The following is a 24,519-nucleotide window of genomic DNA, read 5'->3' as shown; positions in this document are numbered from 1 at the left end:
AGATGTGCACCTTTTATTTTAAAAAAAAATGACTGTGAAAATCTAAGAAATTAAATATTTTAAGGTGAAAAAAATCTAGATACAAGCTCAAAAGAGTGATGGATATGTTGAAGGCCTCTAGTTAGTGCAGCTCCTGTTTTGAGCATGAGGAGTAAGCAATGAAGGTAAAAAAAAGAAGAAGGAAAATAAATCCAAATAAAAGATGTCTCCTGAAATGAGCATAATAACTATACCAGAGGTAAGTAGGCAAAAATCCAAAGCCCAATAATTAAATAAATGTATTATATATATTAACTTTGTATAACATGCTGGCTTATGTGAAACATATGTGCATCCTAAAATCTAATATCTTAACATATCTTAACATAAATAATATCTCAGATATCTGAGATATTATTTATGTTAAGATATTAGATTTTAGGATGCACATATGTTTCACATAAGCCAGCATGTTATACAAAGTTAATATATATAATAAATTTATTTAATTATTGGGCTTTGGATTTTTGCCTACTTACCTCTGGTATAGTTATTATGTTCATACATTAGACAGAGGGATTGCACGTAATTATTGTACCTCCTGAAATGAGCAGACATTCGCAAAACTATGGCGAGTTGCAATTTGCTGCAGTGTTGTCACTGGCCTTCCCTGTCCGAGAGGAGGAGGAAAGAGGTAGGGAGTTATTGATTCTGGCTTGAACAGGGCCTGACACACCATTTATCTGTGCTGCATTGCTTCTCATGGATTGCCTACACACTAGGAAGTTGGTAAACATTTGTGCACTCTGATTAGCCAATTCTTATATAAGCTCCTGCACTAGAACAGATCCAGGGAGGATTTTCCTGTGTGCCTTGAGAGGCTTAAAGTAGAGTTTTGTAATAAGAATCCCTGGTGTTTAAGGCAGAACAAAAGAAATGCTTTTAGTAATTTGGGGACTGTGCAGAAAAGGAAGGCAGGTCTTTGTTCTAGACTGTTAGCATGCAAAGTGTAAAAGGCCCCAAGAATGTTAAAATGTTCTCTTTTTTCAAGATTTTACAATCCAATTAGCATGTTCAAAGTAATTTTTTTTATTAGCGATATTATTGATATATTGTTATGCCTCAGGTTGGGAAAAGCTCATTACAATAGCAGCCTTTTTCTTCTTGTACTACGGGGTTGCTTTACGTGACTGGCAGTTCACACAGGTCTCGGTGGAGAGCAAACTCTCTGCGGCTCCAGTGGATTCAATGAAACCGATCTCGTTTTGTCAGGCAGCCTGAGCACAAATGCAGATTTACAAGAGGAGCAGCATGAGTAGGAGTGTGAACGTTTACTGTTTCAGTGAACTGTATGATAAATGCAAGCCATCCCTCCGCCTCAGCAAAGAGGGTCAGTGAGAGGGAGAGAAAGAAGAGACAATCCATGAGAATGTGGAAAGTGTCTTTTTTTTTTTTTTTTTTTTTTTTAATTCTCCTGGTAGTTTTCTCCTGCTTCTTTGGACTTCCAGCTCATTTGGAACCAGGATTGGGATCTGGCACCACAGGCCTTTCTCTATAAGTACACAGGGATTGTTCCCTTATTTCATATCATATGAAGTTGCCATACTGTGTCAGACTGAGGGTCCATCAAGCCCAGTATCCTGTCTCCACCAGTGGACAATCCAGGTCACAAGTACATGTCTGGTAGGATCCCAACTAGTAAACAGATCCCATGCTGCTATCGCACAGTGATATTAATTTACTAGTGGCTATTCCCTAAGGGATAGATTTTATAACATACGTGCACGTCCATGTGCGAACGGTTCCCGGAGTGTGCACATGGACGCGCCGATTTTATAACATGCGTGCGCCAGCGATGAAATCAGGCCTTTCCCCATTCCTTCCCCCCCCTACCTAAACTCCCTCCCTCTTCCCCTCTCCTCCCTACCCCCCTTAATCCATCCTAAAAACTTACAATTTTTTTTATTTCACTACTCATTGCTCCCCTGGAGCAGAAGTAGTTTTGCACGCGCCGGCCAAGTGCCGGCGCACACCTCCCTGGGACAGCGGCTAATGTCCCAGCCGGCCTCCACCCCACCCCGCCCCTCCCCACCCAGACCACACACCCCAGCCCGCTCCATTTTCAGGGCCCGGCGATTGTGGGCATATCGTAACTTACGCACGTGGTTGGGTCTTTTTGAAAATGCGCGCAGCGCGCACAGGGCTCGGCTAGGCGCATAAGTGACGATATTTGCGCGCGTGGCCGATTTAAAATTCGGACGTAAGTTTACTTGGTTAATAACAGTTTATAGACTTCTCCTCCAGGAATTTGTCTCCCCTAATAGACCCCGTGTGGTCATTGCAGCGATGACCCTCAACTTCTTCTGGAACCCTGCAGTCATAGGCCCTGAATCCAGTCACCAGGTATCATCCATGAGTAGGGATCTCTCTTTTCAGCTTTTATTTTATCTTTCCTGGGAATGTCAATGTTAGAAAAAAAAAAGTCAGTGGAAACATTATTTTTTCTCCTGTTGAAAACAAAAGATCCCTATCCATGAGTCCTGGCTACAATTCCCTCCTTCCCGGGGGCTATGAGTACCTCAGCGCCAGCAGGTCTGGGGTGCAGAAGACTCCAGTGAGGGTTTGAATCAGGGATCTTCTGTATGACTGGCCCTGGCAACTTTCTTATTTAGAGAATAGAGCCTGTAGCCATACCTTAGGGGAGACAGCAAGGTTGGTGCTAGGGTATGACAAGGGAAGAAAAAAGAAATAGGTAAGGAAAAGGAAGGAGGAGAAAAGAAAGGGAGATAGAAGAAGATAAACAGGATAGTGGGAGAAAAGGGGAAAGGGGGTGAGAGTAATGGATGTTCTCATTGATGTCCCTAAGAAAATCAGATCTACAGTGGGGAAATTCCAGAACTGGATCAGCCTGATTGACCCTGGGGTGAGGCGGCAACCAGGGCTGTCACAAAGGGTGAGCAAACAGGGTGCCAAGCTCGGGGGGGGGGGGGGGGGGGCACCACACTGCCCCGTCAAGTCAGTCAGAGTCTGCATGCACACAACCCTAAAAGGCAAGGAGGGTACTGAAAGCAACTATGACCGGGCTCTAAATTTGGTCCTGGTCACTAGAGATTTGTCCCTGAAAGAAATGTTCAGTGACGTTATTTAACTTCTAATTGTGGTTTTGGGTGATGAATCATTGCGGCAAAAGTTTATCAGAGGGTTTGATATCTTCCTTTAAGTGATGGTGTAAGAGAGAACAGCAGTGAGGAGCTTCCTTTGTTCAGAATAAAGTGGTGCTCAGAGCAGGAAAGTGCTTTATCCCCTTTTTTTTGGGATCGGATTCTCTTTGGAAAGGGGAGCTCTGACAGCTCCTGGGAGGACAGCTGGTCTACCCAGCCTAGCAAAAGACCAGGCAACCTAGGAGGGCTCTGGAGCACCACAGCCCTGTGCAAATCCTATGGAAATGAGTGAGCTGTGCTGAGGGGACTATAACCGTGAAGAGCTCTGTAAGCAGAGGTCAGTGCTGAATCTCATCTAAACTGAGGAAGCATGGGAGGTATTTTGTGTGCTACGCTGTTCAAGTGAAGATTTGGAGGAGAATGTTTCGCTGTTACTGTTGATATTGCTGCACTATCAATGCTGTGAACATGTGCACCCTGATTTAATCAGTGAATAGTTAATATTCATTTAACTCGGATGGCTGGAAACTATAGAAATAAAGAGGTAGATATTCAGCGCCACTTAGGCGGTCATTTTCAAAAGCGAATGCATGCGAAAAGGGACTTTTCGCATGCATTTTATCATTCTATGTCCCTTGGAAGAGGGGTTACAACCATCCTTGCCCTGAGCACCATTTTGTTCCTGGTGGCAACCCTAGGAGGAAAGGAGGAAGAGAGTGGTGGGAGAATTAGGGATGTGCAGAGGGGCGCCATACGTTGCATTCAGGATTCGGATTCATCGGGGAGCAGATACGTTGCATTCGGCCGTATGGCGCCCCGATGCGTTAATATGGCGATTTCTATTCGTGTCCCAGATAAAATTAAAATTAACTACAACCCCCACCCTCCTGACTCCCCCCCCCCCCAAGACTTACCAAAACTCCCTGGTGGTCCAGCGGGGGGTCCGGGAGCCATTCCCTGCCCTCTCACACCCTCGGGGCTGGTTTCATCATGGTGCCGATAGCCTTTGACCTACTATGTCACAGGGGCTACCGGTGCCATTGGTCAGCCCCTGTCACACGGCCATCGGCACCATCTTGTGCTCCTACCATGTGACAGGGGCTGACCAATGGCACCGGTAGCCCCTGTGACATAGTGAGGGCAAAGGCTATCGGCGCCATTTTGATTACTGGCAGCCAATGGCCCGAGGGCAGGAGATCGCTCCGGGACCCCCGTTGGACCCCCAGGGACTTTGGCCAGCTTGGGGGGGCCTCCTGACCCCCACAAGACATGCCAAAAGTCCAGTGGGGGTCTGGGAGCGACCTTCTGCACTCCGGCCATCGGATGCTAGTACTCAAAATAGTGCCGATCGCCTTTCCCTCACTATGTCACAGGGACCGACGGTCGGCCCCTGTGACTTAGTGAGGGCAAAGGTGATCACACCATTTTATAATGGGGTCAGGAGGCCCCCCCCCCCCCCCAAGCTGGCCAAAGGTTCCTGGGGGTCCAACGGGGGTCCCGGAGCAATCTCCTGCCCTCGGGCCATCGGCTGCTAGTAATCAAAATGGGCCGATAGCCTTTGCCCATACTATGTCACAGGGGCTACTGGTGCCATTGGTCAGCCCTTGTCACATGGTAGGAGCACAAGATGGTGCTGATGGCCATGTGACAGGGGCTGACCAATGGCACCGGAAGCCCCTGTGACATAGTAGGTCAAAGGCTATCGGCGCCATGAAGAAACCGGCACCAAGGGTGTGAGAGTGCAGGGGATGGCTCCCGGACCCCCTGCTGGACTACCAGGGAGTTTTGGTAAGTCTTGTGGGGGGCTCAGGAGGGTGGGGGGTTTGTTTAAATTGATTTATTTAGGCGGCCGAATAATTCGGCGAAGATTCAAGTATTCATGGGGAATCGCGATACGTTTCGCTTCCCCACGAATACAACGAATATGGCAACATCCGTTGCGGATTGCCAATACGTAGGGACCGAATGCACACCCCTAGGGAGAATGCTTAGACAGGTGGGAGGAAGGGAAAGAGGTGGAAAGGAACAATATGTGGAGGGAGAGAGATGAAGAGAATTATCCCAGCTTGTAAAATGACAGACCAAATACATTTTATTACATTTTTGCAAATATTTTTCAATTTAAAAAAAATAAATAAATAAGGAGATGTTTCTGGGAGGAAAGGAGTAGCAGTTTGGATACCGAGACGTCTCCCTAATTCGCATATTGCAAATAATTCAAGGTTGAAATACAGCAGATGTCACCCATGGCATCGCTGTCAAACAAAAGGGGTTATATAACAGCAGCTTTAATCAGATCTATTATAAAATCCAGAAAATGGGGAAAGATAATTGTAGTTTAATTGCATGGTAACTTTTCACTACACGGAGGGTTACAGCCTAGGGACAGACAGTTTTCCTTTAGTGTCTCCATGGTGATAAAAGTCCCTGTACAGAAGGAGGACCTTCGAGTGGCTCTTATGCCGCTGCTCTGTCAGTTCTCGTTTGTAGCTGTTCAGTTTTCTGATTAGATCAGGGTTTTGTTAACACATTTTCAGGGCCTTATTCGGTAAAACCTCTCCTTTTTCTTTATTAAGGCTTCCTTGCTTTGTTTTCACATCACACATGCCTGAACTGAACGTGCATCCAGCCTAGACCTGGGGATGGGGGTGGGGTGTCTCATACTGGTTCATTTGGCCTCAAACATGTTCTGATTTTTAGAGTAACCAAAATATTTCATTTCATTTAATTTAATTTAACAATTTATATTCTGCCTTGTACAGCAAAAACCGTTCCAAGGCGCATTACAACAAAATTGAAAAAAAGTTTAAAAGCTGTAAAAAAGCCATCTGCAACAATATTCAAGTACAAGATGCTTATATGTTATTAATAAACAATACAATAATTATAAAATAACCTGACCATCCTATCAAAATGTCATCACATATACCCACCCAGCACATAATCTACATAGTCATATATAGCCCATTGCATTAATAAATAATAAATTATGAATTAGAGCTGATATAATTGCCTACTGCACCTTATCCATTATTCATTCAAACCTATCTATCACTAAAATAAATGCAACAAATAAAATCATCCCCAAATGTATGAATATAATAATCCAGTATAGTGATTTAGCTTACTGTATTTAAGTTTCACTAGCTAAACAACCAGGTTTTCAAGCATTGTCAAAAAGATACAATGTTTCTAATTTTCAGCAGCAGAGCATTCCAAACACTAAATTCTAATCCTATAAAGCAGGGATGACCAACTTTTCACTTGTCAAGAAACCCCAAACTAGAATTTATAGAGGCAGAGAGCTGCCATGTCTTTCACAGGTGGTCAAAAGATGTCACCGCCCCCCCCCCACCCCAACACATACACACACACTCACTCTCACTCTCTGACACACACATACACATTCTGCTGTTGTGCTGCTGTGCTCATGTACTCAGAGGTAAATTTTAAGACCCGTGTGCAGGCACACATGCGTTTTCCAGTGCGTACACATGGACTTGGCGATTTTATAACATACGTGCATGTTATAAAATTGGCTATGCACATGTATATGTGCGCATGATTTTATAATGACACACGCGAATGCATGCAAATGCCACCACGCACGCGTAAGTGGGGGGAATTTTAGTAGCTATGCGCACCAATGCAATAGCCCTTTTTCCCAGCTTGCTCCCAGTTCGCCCCAGTAAAGAAGAGGACTTCCTAATCCACCTGTCTAACCTGCCTCCCTTTTATCCTATTACCCCGACCCTTAATACCACCCTGATTAGCATTTTTTTTGTCACATGACCTACATGAAGTCCTAGCAGTAGTTATGCTTGTGCACATAACTACTTACATACTGGATTCATGCTACAGACCCAGCCCGCCCATGTCCCAAGCATGCCCCACCCAGGTCACACCCAGGCCACTCCCATGCCACACCCCTTTTTGGAAAAATGATTTTGTGCACGTAATGGGAGATATGCGCGTGGGTGGCCATGGGCCTTTTAAAATTTGCATGGTCCGTATGGGTCCAAGTCACACGCGTTTCTCCCAGTTTTGGCAAGTGCAAGGCTTTTAAAATACCCCCTCCCCCAAAAGTGCTGCATTATGTTAAGTTCTTGCTTGCTACCAACCCTTTCACAGCCTGAAGCAGCCTCCTCCCTTTCCCATTCCCATCTCTTCTTGGCATCCACACTCTCCAGGAGACTTACAGGTGCCACATCCAGTGCATAAAACTCACAAGATGCCAGTTGGCCACCCCGGGCTAGCAGAATACTTCACACATGCAAGACTTACCCAAGTGAGGGACCGAGCATTGTCTCTAGCCGGTCCCATACTATGGAACTCCATGCCCCTGGACCTTACACTCCGGAGCAATCATAAACTTTTCAAAACACAGCTCAAAACCTGGCTTTTTATACAAGCCTTCAAGAAAGAAAACTGATGCAGGCAATTAATCAAGGATATGCGGCATAAAGCACCGAATGCCTAATTTAATGCTCCTTACTGAACTAGTTCAACCTATTTTAACTGTAGTCAAATAGGTTGACTACAGTTAAACCTATTTTAACTGTAGTCAAACATCAGGACATATTACCATGAAACACTCAATCCCCCAATTAAATTGTAAACCATTATGATGGTGAATAACTTAATGACAGTATATAAAAACTCCTAAATAAATAAATAAATAAATAAACATGCAAAACACAAACAAACCTTTGCCAAATCTAGAACAAAAAAAGGGACCATAAAGTAGAAATAGAAATGTGCAGACAAAAACTAAACTGGAAACTGCAACAAGCCCGACTGTATTATACAGTGCAACTAAGAAAAAAAAAAGATTCACCACCATTACTCATAAAACATCAAATAAAATCAAGAATGATAAAATATCATTCTTGATTTTATTTATTAATTCCCCCCTCCCCAGTTTATCTAGCTATTTGCTCTGTTACTGCGTTTATCTTGCATACTGTTCATTGTAAAGGCAATGCCTATATATTTATCGGTTGTAAGTTACTTGTAAACCGACACGATGTGCAAACGGCTGTCGGTATATAAAATCATTTAAATAAAATAAAAAAAAATCATTCAAAATAGTAAAGACATACTAATAAAAAGAATATTTCAAAACAGCGGATGAATAGAACAACCAATAATTAAAAACTCACATAACTTTGTTTTAATATTTCCCCAAACACCATTAAAATATTTCAAAACAGCAGACACATCAAACAATACCCAAAAATTAATATTAGTAAGGACTTAAAAATCTCCCACTCTTCATATATAAGAACATAAGAAGACAAGATTTACCATAGCGGGTCAGACCAAAGGTCCATCAAGCCCATTATCTTGTTTCCAACAGAGACCAAATCAAGTCCACAAGTAACTGGCAGGTACCTGGGATCTTTTGATGATCAGTCACCCTGAGATTGTTGTGGATTTGGGGGTGGGGGCTGCACATTTTATTCTCTCTCCCTCCCTCACACACACACACACACACACATTCATTTTCTCAAACTTTCCCTCACATGCTCTCACATAAACACAGATACTACCTCATTATACACACACACACACACACACACACACACTCTCTCTCTCTCTTTCTCTCTCTCTCAGAGTTTAGTCTTTAGCTACTGTGGTATGGACTCTGTGGTGGCCTACTATGCCTCCTCTGTGGCAGCTTGTCAGGTCCTCATCTTAGGCCACCATAGGATGGACTTAGTAGTAGGCCAGCCAGACCTCATGTTTAGATGTCATTTTGGGGTAATGCCAGCAACTCCCCCTTCCCCCCCCCCGTTCTCAGTAGCCAGTTCTTAGGCAGAAGTTTTAAACTTATAACTTCCACCCACGACATGCCTGCTGAGAAAGGGGAGGTTCGCAGCGTATAGAAGATGGAGGAGAAGGTCAGTGATACAGGCCGGATTTCTCTCACAGACCACAGTTTGCGGTCCAAAGAGCCACACGCAGCTCACGAGACAGCGGTTGGCCACCCTTGATATAAATGTTCTCTCTCTAGTTCTAACCTTATATATCACCTTTACTCAGGGCACATTTAGCCATACTTGCTGATTACATCAGAGAGGGGCACATAATTGTCCCACTTTTTCTATGAAATATTGTAATTTGATCTCAGTCTAACAAGAGCAGGGGAAGTAAGACAATATTTAAACTGAATATGGGATGGTCACTGGCAACCGATGTAGGGCCACAAGCAGGGGAATTGCTGGTTTCTAGGGCTGTGCAAGTTAAAAATATTTGGTTTGGTTCGAGCTGTTTCATTTGAAGGACTTTAAAGACCAAATTTCATTTTGTAGGAAGGGAGGGGGCATTTTGGGTTTTCATTTCATTCCACATGTTATTTCCCATAAAAAGGAACCCCTCCAACCCTGTGTGTGCTGAAAATCCCTGGGAGTCTAGTGGGACCCCCTTCTCCAGGAGGCCCTCCTGTACCTCCACTCAATAAAAAGCCATTCAGCCCTGCCCCTAGAGAATAAATCAAGCCCCTTGTAAAAAAAATGCCCCCTCACCCTCCAGACCCTCATACATCTCCTGGCACCCCCCAAAACTTGGAATCCTGCTGGTCTAATGGGGGTAGGAGCATCCCTCATTGGTTCCCAGCCAACCGGCTCCATTTTTCCAAATGGTGCCAGCCAACCCCAGGAGATCCTTTGTCCCTTATGTGAGAGGGGCAAAGTAGCACCTGGGCTTGGCCATTGCCATTTTGAAAAAAGAAGCCAGCAATTTAGGATCCAGTGGGGGACACTCCTGCTCCCTGTGGACAACCAAATTACCAAGTAAACTTTGAGGGGAGTGGTTAGGGGTGCAGGGGAGGTTAGGGGGGCTCTGATTTTTTTATAAGGAGCTGGGGTTGACTGGAGCTTTATTTTTTATTTTATTTTTTATCAGATTGAGGTGTAGGGGAGAATTAGGAAAGGTATCACACTAGAACCCAGAGATTTTTAGCAAAAGGGAACAATTGCCCAGCTCCTGGCACATACAATCATTTGTGAATGAAGGCTTAGGGCATTGTAGTACACTATTGCTTTCACTGCAATGCTAGATGCTCCAGGAGCCGGATGATTATTCCAAGCTCCCGGTCGCAGTGAAGGGATTCTGGGTGGGCAGGAGGATTAGGGTTGGCTTGATGGGGAGAAGGAGAGGGGGGCTACTACAGGGGGCTTTTGGTTTAAATTCAGTTATTCGGCGGGAGGGGGAAGGAGGTTTTTCAGGCCTAATGTAAATATATTTTGGAGAATTAGGAGGGAAGGAGGATCACCCTTCTAGTGCTGATATTTGTTGCATTCAAGTAGAAGGGTGGGAAATTGGGCTGCAAGGCCAGCTCAGCTGGGGTTTTTTTGCCCCTGCTTGGCACTAAACTGATTATATTCTTTTAAATATATATATACCCATATAATTTTGAATCTAAAATTTACCACTGATGTTCACACATAGCCAGTTCAGTTTCAAAGTTGTTTGTGTAGGTTTGCCCAGATAACTTTATTCAAGCATATTCAACAGGACATTTTATTCTGCAAAAAATCCTTCATAACTTATAGTATCTTGCTAACTTTAGCCCATACCACTAAATATACCCATGTAGCAAGCTACTATAAACCATGTTCCTGCCTCCACGAGCTTATAATGCATTGGAGCCTTACAGTGTGGACCGAGCTGTGTCAAGATCTAAGTAATGTGTTTTGGACCTGTCAAAAAAGAATTTTCAACCCTGCAGAGACTGCAAGCTGCTGCAGCCAAGGTGAAGGAATATAAAAATACATCAAAGTTCTCTGGTACTCTCCTGTGAATGATAAATGTTCTGCAAGAACCAGCATCCAGCACTTAATCTTAACAATTTGGGAAAAGGACTGTTCTGTTTAGCCTGCCCAGAGAACAGCACTACATAGCCAGCAGAGGAGGAAAGCAAAAGAATGCTGAGAGACCATTTAAATTAGAAAAGGCACAATTTGGCTGCCTTAGTTTGTGAGTGAGGGGTGAGGACAGCCAGGAGTTGGAGCCAGAAGCCAGGAAGAGAGGAGTGCATCTGGCAGCCTTGCAATCAGTTCCTCTCCTAAAGAGCTAATTATCGAGAGGGAGAGGGAGAGGTCTGTGCTCTGAGGAAATAGAGAGACAGACAGCTGTTCTTGCTTCATAGCCAAGCTACATGTACAATCACCAAAAGGGATGGAGGAGCCAGGAGCTGAGAGACTGAGAGACTTCCTTTCCAAAGATATCCAGGCCCAGGAGTACATGGCTGGATCACCCTCCTAAGAGACTGAGTTAAGTAATCTAAACTTTACACAACAGTTTCTTAACAGAGGAGGGAGATGGTTTATTTCCTTGCCTTTTGTCATCTATCCAGCTCTCCCATCGAGAGGTACCTCTTCATTTTCCTGATTGTTTTATTTTTCACAGAACTTTGTGTTTGGGAGAGGGTGCACCCTTTACAAACTGGTGACATTGTGCTGGATCTGTTCCCCCCCCCCCCTCCCCTTCTGAGTTCTCAGAGCTAAAGACAAGTTTTGGAAGCCGTGTACTTCACTGCTTTCCCGCTCGACCTTCCTCTATTAGCGTTCTTTTTTTTTAATTATTATTATCTGTAACCCTTTTCTTCTGAGGGGCTTCTCCTCTAAGGGCACACAAAATAATTTAGATTTGTTCAGGGCTATTCTCCTTTGCCTCAGGTCCCCTCCACTTGTGATACCCCAGGGGGTAGGGTGACTTCCTTTCTGGGGTGCAGCTGGTTAAGGTAAATCTCTTATGCTGATCAGGACAAGAAGTGCAGGACACAGGATCGGGTGGTTCACAATTAACTTTACTGATTCAAGGAAATGGTAATCAGTGTCCAAGTGATGTAAATATCTGTACAAATGAGAGTCCTTTCTCTTTCTCTGTGTAAGTGCTGAACTCCGGGCTCCTGGGGAAATCCTAACTCCCTTTGAGTGAGAGATTAGTGATCCCCTCCCTCTGAAAGGTCCCAGGCTGCGACAGATTCTCCCTCCTGGATCCAGCAGACTTCCAGCAGACTTCGCTCCTAGGTCTCCCGAAAAACAGCCTTGCCCCCCTTCAACTACTGCAAAATGCAGCTGCACGTATATTAACCGGCTCCCGCAGAAAAGAACACATTACACCTGTCCTCAAACATCTACATTGGCTTCCTATCACTGCCAGAATCCAGTTTAAAACCCTCACCCTCATACACAAAGCCGTCCACAATCCTGACATGCTCTGGTTCTCTGACAGTCTACACATCCGTCTCCCCTCCAGACCCACCAGAACACCCTACACATCAAATATTCACACTCTATCCCCCAAACTTTACCACCTAACAACCACCAAACAACGTGCGCTTTCCCTAGCTGGACCTTCCCTATGGAACTCTATCCCCACCCATCTACGCCACGAAACCTGCCCCAAAAAATTCAGACAAAATCTCAAGACCTGGCTTTTTGCACGAGCCTACACATGAACCCCCCCCCCCCCCCCCCCGCTTTTTTTCTCCTGCTCTCCAACCCCCTCCCCTGCCCCTCTCCTCTCCCCTCTAACCCAGAACTTTTTCAATTGCAAACAATTTGCTTGTATATAATGTTTGTATATAATGTTATTGCTTATATATGATTATGTTTTCACGCTTAGTCATATTACTACGCTTATATTCTTCTTGTACAGTTATCCCCATTTTATTTCCCCCTCCTTACCATCCCCCAGTTCTCTTATCAGTTTCATTGTAAAGCCCTGTTGGCCAGTTTTATGTTACATGGAAACCGATGTGATGTTTGCTTAACGAATGTCGGTATACAAAAATTTTAAATAAATAAATAAATAAATAATAAATAAATAAATCAACCTGTGCCTGGGTCCTGTTTGAAGATCCTGTGTGGGGTCTTCATGGATGCTCCTTGGAATCCTATTTGTAATTCTTCTTATTTGAGCCTCCCAGAGTAGAAGGCAGTAAATCTCTCCAAATGAAAGAGTTCCCTTCTTCCAAAAAACAGGGTATCTCATTTACTGTTCTAATACCTTCTGAGCCCACTGCCCCTGCAAATCTTCACTGACGTTGGAAGATTACTAACAGGGCTCAGTGACCTGGTCTCTGGATCCAGGGGGGAATCCTTCCTCAGAGCTCCAGACTTAACCTCAGTCAAATATTTGTTAACACAGTCCAAATCCTTAATAAATTCTCTCAAACTCTCTACGTTAGTTCCTGACCTGGCACGAAATCCCCAGGCAGGTGTTTTTTCTTAAAGATATCTGTGGTGAAACTGTAGGCCTCACCCTAAGGAAAGGGACCCACTATAATAAGGCTCCTCTCCCCTCAACCTCCTTCCTCTTTCTCCTCGTGAATCTCACCCTAGTCTCTTAGTTATAGCAAGGTCCACCCACTCAGCTACCTCATAGAAGAGGAGCTGTAACATGGTATTCCCTCTAGCTAGCTGTTTTCTTCTACAGGGACTAAGTGGTAGGGGTACCACATCTCCATATGAATATGTTGGTTGCCCCGGCTAACAGGCCATACCAAAATAAGAAAACTGCAAGTTTATATTACACTTCACTCTGTACCTTTCCCATTTAATGTTCTGGTAGGATTTACTGACCCCTTACACAATACTAGTAAAAGAGTTAATTATAATTACTGTTTTATTCTGGTGTGATGATTTTATCTGGTCTGATATGCCACAAGTGAGAGGTTGTTTGGGAAGGGCACAGAGTTGTGGTATCGGGGTGACCGGGACCCTGTCTCATCCTCCTCTCAAGCTATGAACCTGAAGATAAATCATATTAGTAAATATTAGAGATGTGAATCGGAACCAGAATCGGTTCAGATTTCAGTTCCGATTCACATCTCTATAGATGTGAATCGGAACCAGAATCGGTTCGGATTTCAGTTCCGATTCACATCTCTAGTAAATATAATTTCTCATGTTGTACTCCCTACCCCAAATCTAGGGGTGATTCATAGTCCATAACAAGGGGGGGGGGGGTCCACACCCAACTATCTAATAGCTAGTAGGGATGTGAATCGTTTTAGGACGATTAAAATTATCGTCCGATAATTTTAATATCGTCTTAAACCGTTATGGAACACAATACAATACAGATTCTAACGATTTATCGTTATAAATCATTAGAATCGTGAGCCGGCACACTAAAACCCCCTAAAACCCACCCCCGACCCTTTAAATTAAATCCCCCACCCTCCCGAACCCCCCCCAATAACTTAAATAACCTGCGGGTCCAGCGGCGGTCCGGAACGGCAGCGGTCCGGAACGGGCTCCTGCTCCTGAATCTTGTCGTCTTCAGCCGGCGCCATTTTCCAAAATGACGCCGAAAAATGGCGGCGGCCATAGACGAAAAAGATTGGACGGCAGGAGGTCCTTCCGGACCCCCGCTGGACTTTTGGCAAGTCTCGTGGGGGTCAGGAGGCCCCCCACAAGCTGGCCAAAAGTTCCTGGAGGTCCAGCGGGGGTCAGGGATCGATTTCCCGCTGCGAATCGTTTTCCGTACGGAAAATGGCGCCGGCAGGAGATCGACTGCAGGAGGTCGTTCAGCGAGGGTTCCGGCGCCTCGCTGAACGACCTCCTGCAGTCGATCTCCTGCCGGCGCCATTTTCCGTACGAAAACGATTCGCGGCGGGAAATCGCTCCCTGACCCCCGCTGGACCTCCAGGAACTTTTGGCCAGCTTGTGGGGGGCCTCCTGACCCCCACGAGACTTGCCAAAAGTCCAGCGGGGGTCCGGAAGGACCTCCTGCCGTCCAATCTTTTTCGTCTATGGCCGCCGCCATTTTTCGGCGCCATTTTGGAAAATGGCGCCGGCTGAAGACGACAAGATTCAGGAGCAGGAGCCCGTTCCGGACCGCTGCCGTTCCGGACCGCCGCTGGACCCGCAGGTTATTTAAGTTATTTGGGGGGGGGTTCGGGAGGGTGGGGGATTTAATTTAAAGGGTCGGGGGTGGGTTTTAGGGGGTTTTAATGTGCCGGTTTTTCGATTTTTCGATTTTTCGATTTTTAACGATTTTTAACGATTTTTCACGATATTTTACCCCCCCAAACGGCAACAATACGATTCCCTCCCCCTCCCAGCCGAAATCGATCGTTAAGACGATCGAGGACACGATTCACATCCCAGCTAGCCAGATAAGTTTATCTAACGGCAGACCTGCTGAATAGTAGGGCTAATTTATCTTACTAATTTAGCCGAATAAAACTGAATATCGGCACTTATCTGGCTAACCCCTAGAAACAAAAAGGGGCTGGGGGCAGTAGTGGGCAGCCGGTTTCACCAGCCGCGGTGCAGACGCACTGCTCACTATCGCCCCATAGCGCCATGGGAAAAGGTGTAGTTATTTCCTGTGGAGCTGCCGGCGATAATGTGAAAAACATTGTCACCCGCAGCGGTGCCGGGAGACATTTCTGCCCAAAACCCACCCCTTCTCTTAATTTTAATAATACCGCCGCGATGCAGCCGGCACTTTGCACAATAAAGAATGACCCTACAAGTTAGCCAGATAAATAGCTCCAGCCCAGAATTCACCTTCTGTCTAACTATTTAGTTGGTTAAATGGTTATCCAGTTAAGTGGCAGTCTCTGAATGTGGCTGAATATTGATAAATCCGAACATATCCAGTGCTGAATATTGACCTCCTAGTGTTTTGCAGATTTCTAGTGGTTGCGATTTCTGAACTATTCTCTGCTTGGTTTGTGTATTGTCTTTTGTTTTGCTGTATGGATTGCACTGTTCTTTAATGTGCACACTATTGGATTTATTTTATTTATTTTCCAACCACTTCAGTGTGTGTGTGTGGCATTGTGTTTTCTTACTGGCATTTATAAGATGACCTCCTAACAGCTTAAGGGACCTTAATTCTGCCCTCCTACCCCCCAGTCAGGAAAGAACCCAAGGGAGCACAGGGTATTTGCTTGCCCTTCTGTTCCTGACTGAGCCCCAAAGCTCTAGTGGTTGGTGACCCAGAGACTACCTACATACGATAGAATACGCCTTAATAAAAGTAGGTAGAATGTTAGGCAGAGAGAACCAGCATAAGCCCACTCTGATAAACTGCACGGATCTCAGCTAAAAGGCCAAGAAGCGTGCAGCATCTTATCTGAGTTAGCAGAATCCCAAGGAAGTAAACAGATGTTGGGTCAGGTGGAGCATAGAACATCAACCCAAAAGCCCATGAACAAAAGGCTCCATGCACGCCGTCTAAATTGGTCCTGAGGGATGTCTGCTTTGAAATTATAATTGGCACAGGAAAGGAAAGATTCATTAGACTTCGGTCTTATTAAAACCCACTGTCGTTCACCTTTATCCTTGGCACGTAATCAAACAAAATGAAATAAATTATTTAAATTCATTTAAAGTAGCTTGTGATTTATAGCCGGGGAAAAAAAAATTCAGTGTAATTGCTTAGCATGTTGAAATAATACCTATGTTATGTTTGCCTTGCTGGCTTCACATCACTTCCTTGCTGCGTTTAGTCACAGTTTGTTTATTATTCTCATTCTTTTCTGTAGAACAGAATTAGAAGCAGAGAGCGGGGACAAAAATCCCCAGATTGAAAAGAAAAAGAGAAGGGAAAAAAATACTTTCTTGTTCTATTGTTGGTTTATAGAATATATTTGAAGGATCAGAGAACAGATGAGGGCTGAAGCTCTGCAAGGCTTTTGAGATTCTTTCCAGGTTTTTGTACCTGTTATTGGCCCAACATAAAAACTGTACAAGGATGCCTTTGAGGTTGAAAGCAAAGAGCTCAAAGCACAATCATAGTTGTCTGAATTTTCTGTAGCCCAAAGGCTACTGTACAGTAATATCCGATTTTCTTTTCTTATCTTTTTTTTTTGTCCCAGTAGCTTCCTCCTATTCTTTTAGGTTTCCAGCTCAGTTGGAACCAGCTTCCTTCTTCAGGCTATGAGCCTTTGTTCAGAACAACCTAGGGTATTTCCTTCTCTTCATATTCACATAGCTCGGCCTCTACAGCAACAGTTCTCGGCCAGAGGCCATGTGCCAGGGCTCCTTCTAGAACCCTACAATTGCATTCCATCAACACAGCCACTAGGGGGTGCCTTCGCACAATGGCCGAGACTCCCTCCCAGGGGCTGTGAATGCTGCTTCCACAGCATCCCTCGCCTCAGCTCAGGGAACAGATGCCTAGACAGGGAAATGAACCCATGCCCCATGCATGGCAGTGCACAGGGCTTGCCACTGAGCCACTGGGCTGGCCCATATCTGATTTTTTCTTTTGGTATAACCTCCCTTACAGGGCACAAATATGAAAGAGGTTCTGATGCCTGTTTTTGAGCTGAGCACCAGATTCTATGCGGGTTCAACAAATAGAAACAGTTGAGCAGATGGTTTAGTGGGGGGAACTCCTGACATCCCCAAGACTTGCCAAAAGTCCCTGGTGGTCCAGCGGGGGTCCAGGAGCGATCTCCTGCACTCGGGTCGTCGGCTGCCAGTATTCAAAATGGTGCCGATAGCCTTTGCCCTTACTATGGCACAGGGGCCGACCAATGGCACCGGTAGCCCCTGTGACATAGTAAGGGCAAAGGCTATCGGCGCCATTTTGAATACTGGCAGCCGACGGCCCGAGTGCAGGAGATGGCTCCAGGACCCCCGCTGGACCACCCGGGACTTTTGGCAAGTCTTGGGGGGGGGGGTCAGGAGGGTGGGGGGTTGTAGTTAATTAAATTTTAGCCAGGAAACGAATAAGAATGGAACACATGAACGGATCGGGGCCCCCCTTTCCGAATGTAATGTATCTGCCCCCCCCACGAATACGAATACCGAATGTAACGTATGCAGTCCCTCTGCACATCCCTAATCCCCAGTCCTCTCTCCTTCTCACTCTCCTCCCCCATCCTCAGTCTTCACACCTCACTTCTGATACTCCTCCCTCTTCCCTATCCCCGGACCTCTCTCTCCATGCCTGAGATCTACTCCTTATACTGATTCTTGAGATTCCTTTCCATCAATGAAAACAAAGAAAATTATATAGAAAAAAGCAAGGCTGGAAAAGTATTTTATTTTTATAATGTAATATAAAAAATGCAATCGTTTGCTAATGTGCTTCAGAAGAAATCTCTAATTCTTCTTGCAAAATGTACCCCCGAGCTGCCATAGGAAATTGTGGAGTTGTGCCTTAGACTTTCTGCTCTCTGTTGTCCCACTTTACCAGGGAGAGGGGGTAATGAGGACAAAAGCACCAGCAATGCCTAGGGGTGGCAAAAAACCTAAATCCATCACTGGACACCACCTTTAAATGAAAAGGTTCTCAGGTTGCATTTTGTCATTGTCAGTATTGCTGATCAAAGGACATTTCCTGGATTGTTGCAATTCCTTATCTATTTTTCACTGTATATATCCTGTATACATCCTAGATTTCTCCCCGTATTTCCAATGAGAAATCCAGGACCTCACATGGGCACGTTCTCCTTTCATTTGACCATACTCACTGTGTGCTCTGCTATGCCATGACCCTATTTTTCTAACTAGGGACCTTAGGATTTGAGTCTGCCACCTTCTGCCTCCAAATCAGAGACCCTATGTAAGGAACTGCATATGCATGAACCTCTCTTGCTTTGATGCAGCCTCATAAGTAGTCCTGAGACCAATGCCAACAGCAGGTGAGTGAGTGTTTGCACGGGCCAGACTATGACTGAGTCCTAAAATCTATACAAAGACCAGGCTTGTGGCTGAAGCCAGGCAAGGACAAGACTGATGGCTTGAGACAAGGCTAAGGTCTGAAGTGGAGCTGAAGACTGCAGCAAAGCCACAGGTGAAAACTGAAACAAAGTTGAGGGTTAAGAAAGAACCAGGCAGAAGCTGAAGACAGGAACTAGGCTGGAGAACTTGAGCAAGACAAAAGACTGGAACCAGGAGGAGTAAGAACCAGGAGACCTTCTTGCTGAGGCAACAAATCCAAAGCCAGGCACGTTAAGTAGTCTTGAACATGTGACATCATCATCGGGGTGAGTACCCGACTCTCCCGCCAATGTGCACCGATTCATGCGCACCAATGCTCAGCTCACACATGCTCTCAGTGTCTCTTCGCAGGGTCCTAGTATCTCATGAGTCAGAGCATCTAATGGCGGCTCCCTGCCACATGGTGAACATTCACCACCGAGATATCTGGGAAGGCAGCTGGATTCTAACACTTCTCCTTTGAGTTAAAAGAACAGCTTCACCAGCTGAGCTAATAGAGAACCCTATTCAATTTCAACCAATCCTGTCACATACCTTCCTTCTTAACCATTTAGATGCTAAATTCTGATAAGTCTGAACAATTTCAGATTAGGTATGAATTTATTATGCAGTTAAAGGGTTAAGAGGAAAGCAGCTTTCCCAATAAGGAATATATAAGGGCTTCTCTTTATTCTAAGAGGAACTTAGCTTGGTGAAGCTGCTGTCGGATTCAAAGATTAGATTTACCTGGCCTATTTAGCGGAAAAACAAAAAAAGAGATTGGTGTTTAAGAAGGACTTTTATTAGAACTTGCCCGACTCTGGCCTAATTGAATACATATACAGGGCAGCTCACTGCTTCAACGGCAGGGGGGAAATGAAGAAAAGAGGATTTAAATTCAGACAACAACCAACAAGGACTAAATTGCACAGGCTGGGTAAACAAATAAGCATGGGAGTAGCTTGCTTATTGCAGCGGTTACTACCCCTAACCAATTAGGCTTGATACTTCACTTTGATGCAGCTCCAGCACTGCTCTCTACATCAATGGCGGGGGTGGAAGGAAATTAGAACCAAAAAGTTACCAATAAGGGCCCTGACCTTAGCAGTCAGAGTAACAGATAAGTATGAGAAAAATAAGTGTGAAAGCTTGCTGGACAGACTGGATGGGCCATTTGGTCTTCTTCTGCCGTCATTTCTATGAGTTTCGCTCACAACGGAGCTGCTTCAGGGGCTGTATTGATGGACTCTTGAAGAAAAAGGCTTCAGTGAAAAATCAACATAATGTACTCATAAGAGAGGCAGCTCCATTTTTTCTGGCAATCCCGTGGATATTATGTTGATTTTTCACTGAAGCCTTTTTCTTCAAGAGTCCAACAATACAGCCCATGAGGCAGCTCCGTTGTGAGTGAAACTTGGCCAGAGTCGGGAAAGTTCTATTAAAAGTCCTTCTGATACACCGATCTCCTTTTTTGTTTTTCAGCTACACAGCAATCTTGGATCGGCTTCCACTTTGTTTTTTGGGACCTGGCCTATTTAGTCCATTGTTCAAACCTGTCTCTATAGGGGAGGAGCCAGTGAACTGAAAGTACTAGAAGAGAAGAGGGCCTAAACAGATCGAGGCACACTTTTCAGTGTTCAGCCTGATTCAAAAGCATACAGCTCTACAATCTGCTAAGAGATTTGTTTCAATATATTTATATACCTTCCTCTCTATCTTAGTGTGCACTTTAGAAGTTTTTGTATTCTGCTGTTAAATCCTTTTCTCCAATCCTTTTCTCTTGCATAGTTTTTAATATATTTCCCTCTCAGGGACGATAACTTTTAAAAAGTCGTGCGGGCGTAATTGTATGTGCATATGGAGGCTTGCGTGAATGGATGCAACCATTTTATAACATACGTGTATGATATAAAAACCAGCCTTATGCGTGTACATGTGCATGCAATTTGGTATGAAAGCATGTTTATACATGCAAATGCCAGATCAACCGCATCAAGTGGGGAGATTTTTTTTAGATATGCCAACGCAATTGCTAGTTTCTCCAATCCGTTCCCAGTTTACCCAAGTAAATGTCCTGACTTCCTAACTCCCCGCCCCCCCCCCAATTAACCTTCCTCCCTATTAACCTAACCCTTCAAACCCCAATGACCAACCCTGATTTTTTAATTTTAAAATTTACAGCCATCCGTAGCAGAAGTAAAGTTACATGGTAGGGGACCCCGGCTTGCGCTTGTGTGCGTAAATACTTAAGCGCTCATTTCAAGTGACCTTCCTGCAAGCATCCATGTTCCGCCTATGCTCCTCTCCGACCATACCCCGCTCCTTTTTGCACTTTTTGATTTGTGCACGTACCAGGAGATTTGCACGTACTCGGGTCCTTGTGGTACACACTGGCCCAAGACACACATGTATCTTTTGGTGTTGGCATGTAGGGATTTTAATATTCACCTTTTAGTGGGTACTTTCAGAAAGTGTTTTTTCTGCTGCTTAATCCTTTTCTCCTACATCTGAGTTTATTAACCTGGGCTATCCCATCTGTATATTAATAGCTCTCTGTGCTACATTGTTTGGAATAGTCCTTGCCAACTGAAAATCTTTTTTTCATAGATTTAAAAAAATGTTTTAGCTAGCCTTTATGTCACATTTCCTTTTTCAAAAGGAAGATAGTAAGAGCTTGGATACATTGGAGGCTAGGGTCGTGTATGGAGCAGTAAAAGATTATACAATAAGGATGGCCAACATTTGACAGTGGCAGGAAAGAAGATCCTAAGTGAGAAATTCCAGTCATATATCATCAGTTTGGCAGAAGGTGGCCAATGAAATTGGAATGCCATCTCCAAGCAATACAGGAAACGAGAGTAGATAATAACATATCAATCAGTAATACATTCCATGCTTAAGCAAAGGAGAAGAAAAGGTGACTATGAAGATAAGCAAACTGGGCAACAAAAATCCCAGATCTGCAGGCCCTAATGGTGGAGGCGGACCTGGACATTGTTGCCATTGTGAAGACATACTTCATGGAGTCTCATAACTGGGATTCAGCCATCATAAACTAAAACATGTTAAGGAAGGACAGAGAGGACAAAAACATTATCAATGCAACTGAAATGCAAGGGATGTGGGATGGGATCAGCAAGCCTTTCCTGAGTCTAATATCCATTGAGAGACCTTACTGCCCAATGTAGGGATGTGAATCGTTTTTTGACGATTTAAAACAATCGTCAGATATATTTTAAATCGTCAAAAATCGTTAAGAGTCGCGATACAATAGAAATTCCCCTGATTTATCGTGAAAAATCGTAAATCGGGGGAGGGGGGAGGGCGGGGAAAACCGGCACACCAAAAAAACCCCTAAACCCACCCCGACCCTATAAAACAAATCCCTTACCTTCCCCCACCCTCCCGAACCCCCCCAAAACTTTTTACGAGTACCTGGTGGTCCAGTGGGGGCGCGGGGACCGATCTCCCGCTCTCGGTCCATCGGCGCCATTTTGGCTGCCACTCAAAAATGGCGCCGATGGCCCGAGAAAAAAACAACCCATCCGACCCTTTGAAAATGACCCCTTAGCTTCCCCCACCCTCCCGATCCCCCCAAAACATTTTAAAATTACCTGGTGGTCCAGTGGTGGTCCCGGGAGCGATCTCCCGTTCTCGGGCCGACTGCCACTCATAAAGATGGCGCCGAAGGCCCTTTGCCCTTACCATGTGACAGGGTATCCGTGCCATTGGCTGGCCCCTGTCACATGGTAGGAGCACTGGCTAGCCGGCGCCATCTTTAAAGATGGCCGCCGGCCATCCAGTGCTCCTACCATGTGACAGGAGCCGGCCAATGGCACGGTTACCCTGTCACATGGTAAGGGCAAAGGGCCATCGGCGCCATCTTTATGAGTGGCAGCCGATGGCCCGAGAACGGGAGATCGCTCCCGGGACCACCACTAGAGCACCAGGTAATTTTAAAATGTTTTGGGGGGCTCGGGAGGGTGGGAGAAGCTAAGGGGTCATTTTTAAAGGGTCAGGTGGGTTTTTTTTTTATTGGGCCATCGGCGCCATTTTTGAGTGGCAGCCAAAATAGCGCCGATGGCCCGAGAGTGGGAGATCGGTCCCCGCGCCCCCACTGGACCACCAGGTAATTGTAAAATGTTTTGGGGGGGTTCGGGAGGGTGGGGGAAGGTAAGGGGTTAATTTTAAAGGGTCGGGCCTCACTAAAAAAAAAAATAACGATGTGAATCGGAACCAATTCCGATTCACATCACCCACGATCAGATTTTTTTCCCCCTCTAGCCGAACCCAATCGTTAAGACTGTCGGGCACACAATTCACATCTCTAGTAAATATCCTTAAAGAGACATTACTGCACAATGTAAATAAGTTACCTCTGTAAAGATTTTTTACTCCTGTCTATTCTTGTCTCCTTCCTCCCCCAGTTCAACAACCCTGTTTTATTGTAACTTTGGCTTCCTCTGCACTTGTTAAAAGAACAATGTTATTGCACCCCCCTGTTATTTGTAAACCGGCATGATATGATCTTATCATGAATGCCGGTATAGAAAAACCTTAAATAAATAAATAAAATAAAATAAATGTAGGGAGGAAGCATTATGGGTTATCCTAAAACAAGATGATGGCTCTTTCATTTACACTGGCATGGTCTACAGGTCTCCAACCCAAACTGAAGACTGGGATCGAGATCTGGTGAAAGACATCCAAAAGCTGGAAAAGAAGGGAGAAGTGTAGATTGTTGGAGATTTTATTCTACCGGATGTGGATTGAAGTATCCCTTCTGCAGAATCTGCAAGTAGAGAGATAGTGAATGCCCTTCGTGGGGCTCTGCTCAAACAAATCATAATGGAACCCAAATGGAAGAGTGGGATACTCAACCTAGTGCTCACAAATGAGGATAATGTTTCTAATGTCTGGATAGGTGCCCACCTGAGCACCAGTGATCATTAGACGGTATGGTTTGATATTGCAAATAAGATACAGAGAAGTCACAAGAAGATCCTAGTTTTGAATTTCAAAAATACGGACTTTGACCAAATGGGGATGTTCCTGGAGGAAGATCTAGAAGACTGGAAGAAAATGGGTGAGGTGGAACAACAGTGGGCCAATTTAAAAGGAGCTGTTACAAAGGCAACAAATCTATATGTTAGAAAACTAAACAAATGTACAAAGAAAAAGAAACCAATTTGGTTCTCAAAGGAGGTGGCTGAAAAATAAAGGTGTGTTCAGGAAGCATAAAGTATTGCAAAAAGAAGAGGAGAAGGAAGAATACCTGGTGAAACTGAGGGAGACAAAGAAAGAAATCAGGAAAGCAAAAAGGTCAAGTGGAAGAAAGGATTGCCAAAGAGGTAGAGAGGTGACAAAACATTTTTCAGATATATCAGAGAAAGAAGGAAGGCCCAAAGTAGTATAGTGAAACTGAAAGGTGACAAGGAGCAGGGTGTAGAGATAGATGAAGAAATGGCAGAAATATTTAAAAAAAATACTTCAGTTCTGTGTTTACTAAAGAAGACCCTGGATAAGGACTGTTGCTAATTGACAAGACTGTAGAAGGGAATGGGGTAGACAAAACTTCTTTTACAGAAAGAAATGTATGGGAAGAGCTAGGAAAACTGACAAGATCATGGGGATGGAAGAGGTACATCCCAGGATACTACAGGAGCTCAGAGATGACCTGGTAAGTCCACTGAAATACT

General features: G+C 44.7%; 1 protein-coding gene across 5 annotated transcripts in view; it reads left to right on the top strand.

Moving 5' to 3' along the window:
• The window catches only part of RALY (RALY heterogeneous nuclear ribonucleoprotein), a 918,689-nt gene that overhangs the window by 381,670 nt on the left and 512,500 nt on the right, over positions 1 to 24,519 (top strand). The gene's annotated exons all lie outside the window — the stretch shown is intronic.

The sequence above is a fragment of the Rhinatrema bivittatum genome, chromosome 8, assembly GCF_901001135.1.
Source record: "Rhinatrema bivittatum chromosome 8, aRhiBiv1.1, whole genome shotgun sequence".
NCBI classification, from domain to species: Eukaryota; Metazoa; Chordata; class Amphibia; order Gymnophiona; family Rhinatrematidae; genus Rhinatrema; species Rhinatrema bivittatum.
Note: the sequence above shows the minus strand (reverse complement) of the source record. Positions and strands in the feature narration are given on the sequence as shown.